The sequence below is a fragment of the Pseudophryne corroboree genome, chromosome 6, assembly GCF_028390025.1.
Source record: "Pseudophryne corroboree isolate aPseCor3 chromosome 6, aPseCor3.hap2, whole genome shotgun sequence".
Taxonomy (NCBI): Eukaryota; Metazoa; Chordata; class Amphibia; order Anura; family Myobatrachidae; genus Pseudophryne; species Pseudophryne corroboree.
The window spans coordinates 285,193,647-285,203,646 of record NC_086449.1 but is presented as its reverse complement, the minus strand read 5'-3'; the positions used below and the strand labels follow the sequence as shown (position 1 = coordinate 285,203,646).

The window sequence follows — 10,000 nt, the reverse complement described above, 5'->3', positions numbered from 1 at the left end:
CGATGTATGTGAGCTTGTTACTTTTTAGTAAAATCTTGTGATACTTTGACTCACTAAGTGCGCCTTCATTTTCTTTCAACATATATATATATATATATATATTGGGTAGTGGGGGTACGGCGCCACAGGTGTGTGTGAACAGATATTTATTAAAAGATAATACAGTAATTAAAGACACTCCTTTAAAAATGTAAGGTGTCAGCTAACCCCTAAGTATTCGGCAGTGATAAGCTGCCTTTAGAGTTAAGGTGTGGAAGGGGGGAATAGGGGTACCAGCGACTTACAGTGTCTAATAAAAATAACTATGAAGAATATAGCGGGATACGGTTTCCAAAAAAAGTAACAAAATATTTATTTATACAGTTTGAAATATAATAATGGGATAAAAAAGTAGGTAAAAAGCTGGATAATAAAAACAATAAAAAATACTAAAAAAAATATAGATAAAATAATACAGTTAAGCTAGAACCCTAAATCACGTAAAATCAGTAAAAACAGTTTTCTACTGATAAAAGTATTTTAGGATAAGAAAATGATGCTTATCTTTAAGAATGGAGGGTCAGTGGAGGTATACCCAACGCGTTTCGTCCTCAGACTTCATCAAGGGGTAAAGGACTAGTGTGCGAACAGTCTTATTTATAGCAGCAGTGATTAAGGAAGAATGTCTGACATCACTTCCTGTTAATGTTAACATTCAAGATTCTAACATAAAGTTGGTTATAAGTATAAACAATGGGTATGGCTACTTATGATAAGTCTAAATGTGGTTTTTAAAGTAAAAAACGAGAACTATATATGGAGAAATAGTAAAAAACGTAAAGGACGCTTTCCGCGTCACTTCCGCCCCACTTCCTGTGTCCTTGGCGTCTCATTGCGCATGCGCGTCATACGCTGCTTCCGGATAAACGTCCTCAGAGTTAGATGGTTATGCCCTTCTTCCGGTTGGGCGTAGGAGTCCTTTTGCCCTTCTTCCGGCTGGGCGGGTGTGTGAGGTCTTGTCACAGCTGGTCCCAGCATCTCCATGGTGATTTATAATTTTGGGCTTGAGATACAGTGATGCGGCGGCCATCTTTGAAGTGGTTTTGTTTATATTTTCAGCCCATACGGCCACCATCTTCGAGGAGCCTTTAAATAGCGGACACATCCTTGTATTTGAGATGCACGAGCAGCTCAGATAAATAAAAACAAAACGCACATATTAGTATTTGTACATGTACTGAGCTTAAAAAGACGATTATTAAAGGAATAAAACATGAATATGTCAATTGCGTAGTGGACCAAAAAGGAATTATATTATTTGTACCCGGGTTTGACATAGTGCTATTGCTGATTTCTGGATATTTGTTGAGCTTAGTACTATTTATGCAGAAAGTATTAAATATTAAATATTATTTAGACCTTTCATTTAAGTATAAACACGATGCATATGTGTGTTAGGGATATTTTAGGTGGATAGTGATATATAATGTGTAAAATTACATAGATATAATAACCGTTGATTGGCTAGTGCAGAATTAATAGGATAATGTGAGGATAAAAAATGATAAGGGAGGGGGGGGGGTATAGGACTGAGTATTTTCAGAAATCGTGAAATAGTGGGTAAGGGGTGTCTAAAGGTGGTGTATTGCTTTATGGATAGACGTGAGGAGTATTTAGCATTAATAAGACTTGTATAAATATATATAATGAGATACGGTTGTGCAGAATGTGAATATACGTGTGTCAATATTCCCTTATAGTATTGCCGTTACGAGTTCTCTGGTCTACCCTTATACAGTACCCAATCTTCTCAAGTGGTTACCCACTTGGTACTGATTGGGCCCAACACTGCTTAGCTTCCAAGATCGGACGAGATTGGGCGTGTGCCAGTGCGGTGTGACTGTATTCATTGGCGAAATGACTTATTCACACAGTAACAGGTTTTTATTGGGAATATATGACATTCTATCTTAGGAACTTAACAAAAGTGCAGGGTGCCGAATGAAATAAAATAAAATGTACTATACACATCCATGATTGCTTGCTTGTCAATGCCTCCGTCACAGAAAGGGTGCAATTTCGTATCCTTCATTGAAGCCGAGAGGATGTGTAGTTTTTAATTGGAAAATCCAGAACATTTCTCTTTGGGAGAGTTTCTTAGCCAGGTCTCCACCTCTGTCACCACTGGTCACGTGTTCGATGGCTTTGAAGGACATCTCTTCCGGATTTGAATTGTGTTCAAGTTTAAAATGTCTATAAAGTAGATGAGTTTCCAGTTTATTCTTGATACTCCTCACGTGCTCTTGCATCCTGATCTTGAGAGTTCTTTTTGTCTTTCCCACATATTTTTTGTGGCATGTGCATTCTATTAAGTATATTACCGATGTAATATTGCAATTCATGAACTGTTTAATTTTGAACTCCTGGGTGCCATCTGTAGTACTGAGGGTTTTTCTGTTAGGGTTGAGAAATTTGCAGATATTGCAGTGTCCACATTTGTAGGAACCAGTGCATTTGGGTAAGGTATATAGGTTATTTTCAGTTGGTAATTCCCGTAACATGCTCGGTGCAAGGATGTCTTTTAAGGTTTCTTGATTTCCGAAACACGAGTTCTGGTTGAGTCGGGAGGATTTCCTTAAGGATAGGGTCCATAAGGAGTATGGGCCAGTGGTTTCTTAATGAAGTTCTGATGGCATGCTCATGGTTACTGTAGGTCGTTATGAATGAGACCGCCTCCTTCTTCTCTGTCTTATCCTTGTATATCAGCAGATTTTCCCTCTCCAGATTCCTTGTCTTATTGATTGCTTTGTCCAGAATCGCTTTGGGGTATTTCTTCTCCTCGAACCTTTTCCTATATATTCCCAATTGTTCTTCACAGTCTCCAGTTTGGTTGCAGTTCCTCTTGATTCGGTGGAATTGAGAATAAGGTATATTATCTTTCCATTTTTTTGAGTGATTGCTTTTGTAGTGTAAATAACTGTTCTTATCAACAGATTTAATGTAATTTTTGGTGGAAATCGTACCTTGTTCTCCGGTTAGAATCAAGTCCAGGAATTCAATGGATGTATTATTTAAATTACAAGTAAATGAAAGGTTAAAATCGTTGATCTGTAAAAGTTTAAAAAAATCCATAAATAATTCTGCACTCCCATCCCATATAATCAGGATGTCATCAATGTACCTCCTGTACATGATGATTGATTCCTTAAAGTACTGTGTAGGGTAGACGTGTTTCTCCTCCCACTGTCCCATGAATAAATTCGCAAAACTGGGTGCAAAAATGGTGCCCATAGCGGTGCCGCACTGTTGTAGATAAAATTTATCTAAAAACTTAAAATAGTTGTGGGTTAAAATAAATTCCATTAGGTCACAAATAAATTTCTTGTGGGGTTCTGTGAGGAAGTCGTCTTTATTTAGATACTCTCTGCTTGCTTCAATTCCTTTTTTGTGTTCTATACAGGTGTACAGTGATTGCACATCGATGGTCACCCATAGATATGATTCCTTCCATTCCACATTTTTCATTTCGTTCAGTACCATGGTAGTATCTTTAAGGAAATATGAGAGTTTCTTCACGTATGGGTTTAAAAAAATGTCCACATATTTAGATAGGCCGGACGTAAGAGAGTCTATCCCAGCGACTATGGGTCTTCCTGGGGGATTTGACATGTCCTTATGGATCTTTGGTAAAAATAAAAAAATGGGGGTCGTGGGGTTGGATGACATTAAAAAGGAGAATTCATCTTTTGTAATAATGTCCTTTCTCAGACCTTGTAGGAGTAGTGATCTCAATTCTTCCACATATGAATCTTTTGGATCGTCTGGCAGTACCCTATAGGAGTGGGAATCTCCTAAGAGTCTTTGTGCTTCCTGGATATATTTATCACGATCCATCATCACCAACCCCCCCCCCCCCCCCTTTGTCAGCTGGTTTTAAAACAATTTGTTTGCTCTTCTGAAGTTTTTTCAAGGCTTCTATTTCTCTGTTATGTAACAGAGAAAAATATGAGAAAAGGGGACTTAACCTGCGCTCCACAATAAATTGTCGTTTTCAATGGACCCAGAGTTGTTTGCAAACTCATGCAGATATCATATGCAAGAAAAAGATATTATGTACATAGTGAAGTACAGCTTTAATCAAGGATATAATACAAATTCATCAAACAATAAAAAAAATTTTCTCTGGTGTTGAAATTACGTAGATCGTCCCACAGGACAAATAACAACACTGGAAATTACAATATTTCTTATAAATAATTAAAACATAGTTTGGATTGAAATAGCAGCATAAGGAACTGGGGTGGGGGGTGGTGAGGAAATTACCAGATGATAAGAACTGTATGCACAGTTCAAAGCCAGCCTGCGGGTTTTATTGGGTGCAGGGAAACCCGGAAAATCCCTGTGCCTCGCTGTACTGGAATGGAACGTTCCTCTCCTGCTCCCCTCCTCAGTCTCCTGTGATCACCAACGCGTTTCTACCTCTAACAGAGGTCTTTTTCAAGGTGCAATGCCATATGCTGCTGTGTTACCTTTTTAAATGATCCCTAACCAATCATATCATAGCTGTAACAGCTGGACCCTATACATCGTGATTACCTAACCAAGTCCCATGGTCTGCTGTTACATACTTCCGGATACTCCCCTTACGTCATGGTATGCAGAGACAGCTACCGGTATCCACGTCCGGAATCTCTATTTGTTGCCATGGTAACCATTAGTTGCTTTCCGTTTCCGATACTCCTCCGTTTTTCGTCTTATTTCGTGGCCCGGTCTCTCTGTGTAAGTGGGCCCTCGTATTCCTCCGCAAACTCCTTTATTCACAAGAAATGTCCATATACATCCCCACTCCGATCACCCAGTTCTCCAAGTTGCGTCTCGTCACTTCCTGTGACGTCCTCTTTGGAGATCCTAGAACAGTCTGTCCTGGCAATCGCGTATCGTCACTTCCGGTCTCGCATGTAAACACTGGGGAAATCCCGTGTTTTGTTGTATTCACCGCAATCAGGGGATAGAAATGGATATAATATGGTATAAATATTCTAGGAAAAACACCAATGCCAATCAATTATTCCAATAAAAAATGACATTATTCAAATAAGGTGCTTATTTTCCCGTTTATATATAGAGTTAATTTTTATAAATAAAATTGTTTTTAAAAATTGGTGGTTGAACAAAAGAAACATATATGCATGGGTTACAAGGTAGATAATAAAAGTACAGAAAGCTTACACCTTTTTAAGACCCTTCATAATTCAAATAAGGTGCTTTTTTTCCTTTTTTATATATAGTTAATTTTTATAAAGTTAATTTTTATAAATAAGATTGTTTTAAAAAACTAGATGGTTGAACAAAAGAAAGCTATATACATGGCTAAAAGATGGATAATAAAAGTACAGAAAGCTTACATCTTTTTCAGACCCTTCATAAAAACCATTTGATCTCGAAATCACAGTTGAGGCCCTCAGGTTTAAGTGTTCCTAACTGGTATATTGCCCTCATTTCTGCTTGTGCTAACTGTGCCGTAATATCTTTGCGTCTCCAGTCGCCCTTAATGTGTCGTATGCCGCAGAACTGTTTTATTGCACTACATTTACTTTGATGGACTACACGGAAATGTTCTGATAGGGCATGAGTGGTAAGGGATTTCCTAATATTTCTAAGATGTTCTCCCAGCCTCACTTTAAGCGGACGGGAGGTTCTCCCAATATACCATAGGCCGCAGCTGCACTCTATTGCATAAATAACATTGTTTGTGTTGCATGTAACGAAATCCAGGATTTTGAAGTTCGTCTTATTAATAGTTACTTCTGTAATCTTGCTTCCAGATCCTGCGACTCCCCTACAACCCAAACAGCTGCCACACCGAAAAAAGCCTTTTGACTTAATTGTATTCATTTTCTTTGTGGTGGTCTGTGCACTTTTTACTAAGCTGTTCTTAATGTTTGGTGCCTTTTTAAAAATACACTTTGGCTTGGTTGGTAATAGGCCACCTATCACTGGGTCTTTTTGAAGAATCTTCCAGTGTCTATTGAGCGTTTTTTCCAAGGATCTATACTGACTGCTGAATGTGGTGACAAAGGACCAATCATAATTCCTACTGTCACGAGGTTTGTCTTTAATGACTAATAGGTCCTTCCTATCCAAATCTGCCACTCCCATTCGTGAGCCGGTAACTTTTACTGGGTCATATCCTGATGCTTCGAATTTGTCCTGTAGTTCTTCTGCCTGGTCTTCAAAGACTTCTGTTTTGGTGCAGTTGCGTCGTAAGCGCCTAAACTGGCTTCCTGGAATTGAATCCAACCAGTTAGGATGGTGGCAGCTGGTAATGCCAATATAAGCTCCTGAGTCTGTTGGTTTGATGAAGTTTCTGGTGTTAAGGCCGTCCTCATCCACTGTTACTGTTATATCAAGAAAATTTGTGGTCACTTGACTCCTTTCGAATGTGAACTGGATATTTTTAGTGTTTGTGTTTAAATAAGTGAAAAATTCCTTAAGGGTTTCCTCATCACCCTTCCAAACGAAAAATACGTCGTCAATATACCTTTTCCAGGTCACCAGGTTCGCCCCAAAGGGACAGTGGTTCCATATGGTGTCTTCTTCCCACTGCCCCATGAAGATGTTAGCATAACTTGGGGCGAACCTGGTGCCCATTGCGGTTCCGACTTTTTGTAGGTAGAATGCATTATTGAAGGAGAAGTAGTTGTTCTCTAATATGAATTTCACCCCCTCTTCTATAAAGGTCTTAAGGTTCATATCCATTGAAGTTTTGTTGAGGGCAGCGTGGAGGGCCAATAGACCGTCCTCATGGTCAATAATGGTGTAGAGTGATTTTACATCCGCCAACACCATTGTGAATCCCTCTCTCCATTCCAGATCTTCTAATCCTTTTAGGAAGTCGGTGGTATCCTTCAAATGAGATGGGTATTTACTAACCAGGGGCTGAAGGTGGAAATCTATATACTCTGACAGATTTGATGTCACCGAGCCGATACCTGACACAATCGGTCTTCCCGGTGGTTTAATAGGGTCCTTATGTATTTTAGGTAATACATAAAGTAGTGGCACTACTGGATCTTTGTTATGTAAAAACTGAAATTCTTTATCTGATAAGGTTCCTATTTCTTTATATTTTGTCAAAAGAGTATGTAATCTGTCGAGGATATTTATGGTGGGGTCTGTCTTAATTCTCCCGTAGGTGTGACCGTCATTTAACTGGTTCATAACCTCCTGGTTATATTCTTCTTTAGACATAATGACCACACCGCACCCTTTGTCCGCAGGCTTGATTATCAGTTCTTCGTTCTCTTTCAATCTCGTGAGGGCCTGACGTTCTTTCAATTTCAAATTATGATTGTGCAATCTCGGTTCCATCTCTTTTATATCATCTGATACTAGTTTTAAAAAGGTTTCGATAAAGTTACCTCTCATATGGACGGGGTTGAAGATTGACCTAGGCTTAAAAGGAGTATTTAAAGCCTCTGTGGATTCCTCGACTGGATTGCAAATGAAGAATTTTTTTAAACTTAGCTTGCGTATAAATTTATTTAAATCTACATAAGTATTAAATTCATTCAAGGGTAACGAAGGTGCAAACTTAAGTCCTTTTTCTAAAACAGAGATCTCTTCTTTTGTTAAAATGTGTTTACTCAGATTAAAAATTTTAATTTTCCCTTCTGTGGTTGAGACCGCTTTGGGTTCATTCCCACTTAGACCCTTATCTTCTTTCCTCTTTTTCTTTTTGGTTCTGTTTTTTCGGGGTTTTTGTTTCTTATTACATCTACCTCCTCTGGAACCTCGTATTCTTACTTGATGTATCTTCTCCGGTGATCCCTCAATAAAAAAGGAGATGTATGAAAGCCGTTCATGTCCTCCAATTGATCATATCTATTTGTTGTATAGTTTCTTCCATGATATCTTCTCTCTTCTCCTGGGTGGGTCTCCCTTTCCTGATATGGAGGGTATCTTTGTTTAGTCCTCCATTTGGGTGACTCAATTCTTCTCCAATTCTGGTCAGATCTCTTGTTATGTTGTGATATTGATTTTCCCACCCATTTAAGAGGTCTTAATTGGGGGTCAGTGTATCCCTACTCCCTATAGGAGTGGGAATCTCTTCTTTGTGTTATATACCTCGGCTTCTCCTTTTTGGTGGGATCTTCTCTCTTTGCGGATGCATGATGTAGATTCTTTGTCTTAATTGGTGCAGGTTCCGTTTCGCAGAGGTCTTTCTTTACCAAGTCATAGAAGGTGTTCAAATTGCTCCCTTTTTTGATTCTACTGGGTAATATTTACTTTTTGGTTTGAGTCCAGATTTTGACCTATCTTCATAATTTGATATAATTGCATGGTCCTTCTTCATAAAATGTCTTTTAAGCGTAAGTTTTCGCACAAATTTATTCCGGTCAATAAAGGTGTCAAACTTGTTCAGTCCTTCAGAGGGTGCAAATGACAGTCCTTTGCTTAGAAGGGTCCGTTCGGGGTCAGTAAGGATGTGTGAGGATAAGTTGAAGATTCCTTTATCAGCTGTATTTATAGGTTCCTTTTTTTGACATCTCTCCCTCCTACCGCCCCGTTTTCCTCTACTTCTGTGAATCTTCTTTTTAGAGGAGAGGCGTGTTTGACATCCTCGCAAATTGTGCTCCTGGGAAGGTTTTTTGGTCTTGCGCCTTGTCTTACAGATGAAAAATCCTGTTCGCTGTTGGATCTCAGTCGGTTCAAGGCAGTGAATCTATTGTAGGTTCTTGTGTAGGGTGTTGATGGTGATTCATTTCTCCATGTCGGTCTCGTTTTAGTCGGTATGGTTTTCCACTGGTACCTATGGTCCGTTTTCTTAGGTTTGTCAAAGGTGTTAAATCTGCTCCAATTCTTGGTGTTCCCTTGTTTAGTAGTCCTTTTTATTTCTGAGAATTTTTTTCTCTTTCCCTCGTATGACCTCCTCTTCTATGCGTTCCAGTTTCTTATTGAGAACAGTCTCATTGATACGATAATCTTCTTTGTTTTTATGAGGTTCTAAAAAACCAGCTGACAAAGGGGGGGGGGGGGGGTTCGTGATAAGTATATTCAGGAAGCACAAAGACTCTTAGGAGATTCCCACTCCTATAGGGTACTGCCAGACGATCCAAAAGATTCATATGTGGAAGAATTGAGATCACTACTCCTACAAGGTCTGAGAAAGGACATTATTACAAAAGATGAATTCTCCTTTTTAATGTCATCCAACCCCACGACCCCCATTTTTTACTTTTTACCAAAGATCCATAAGGACATGTCAAATCCCCCAGGGAAGACCCATAGTCGCTGGGATAGACTCTCTTACGTCCGGCCTATCTAAATATGTGGACATTTTTTTAAACCCATACGTGAAGAAACTCTCATATTTCCTTAAAGATACTACCATGGTACTGAACGAAATGAAAAATGTGGAATGGAAGGAATCATATCTATGGGTGACCATCGATGTGCAATCACTGTACACCTGTATAGAACACAAAAAAGGAATTGAAGCAAGCAGAGAGTATCTAAATAAAGACGACTCCCTCACAGAACCCCACAAGAAATTTATTTGTGACCTAATGGAATTTATTTTAACACACAACTATTTTAAGTTTTTAGATAAATTTTATCTACAACAGTGCGGCACCGCTATGGGCACCATTTTTGCACCCAGTTTTGCGAATGTATTCATGGGACAGTGGGTGGAGAAACACGTCTATCCGACACAGCACTTTAAGGAATCAATCATCATGTACAGGAGGTACATTGATGACATCCTGATTATATGGGATGGGAGTGCAGAATTATTTATGGATTTTTTAAAACTTTTACAGATCAACGATTTTAACCTTTCATTTACTTGTAATTTAAATAATACATCCATTGAATTCCTGGACTTGATTCTAACCGGAGAACAAGGTACGATTTCCACCAAAAACTACATTAAATCTGTTAATAAGAACAGTTATTTACACTACAAAAGCAATCACTCAAAAAAATGGAAAGATAATATACCTTATTCTCAATTCCA

General features: G+C 38.7%; 1 protein-coding gene and 1 pseudogene across 4 annotated transcripts in view; one reads left to right on the top strand and one right to left on the bottom strand.

Annotated features, from left to right (window-relative positions):
* MYO5A (myosin VA) overlaps positions 1-10,000 on the top strand; it is a 310,460-nt gene that overhangs the window by 68,323 nt on the left and 232,137 nt on the right. The window lies entirely within an intron of this gene.
* Positions 1,769-1,887, bottom strand: LOC134937032 (5S ribosomal RNA; annotated as a pseudogene).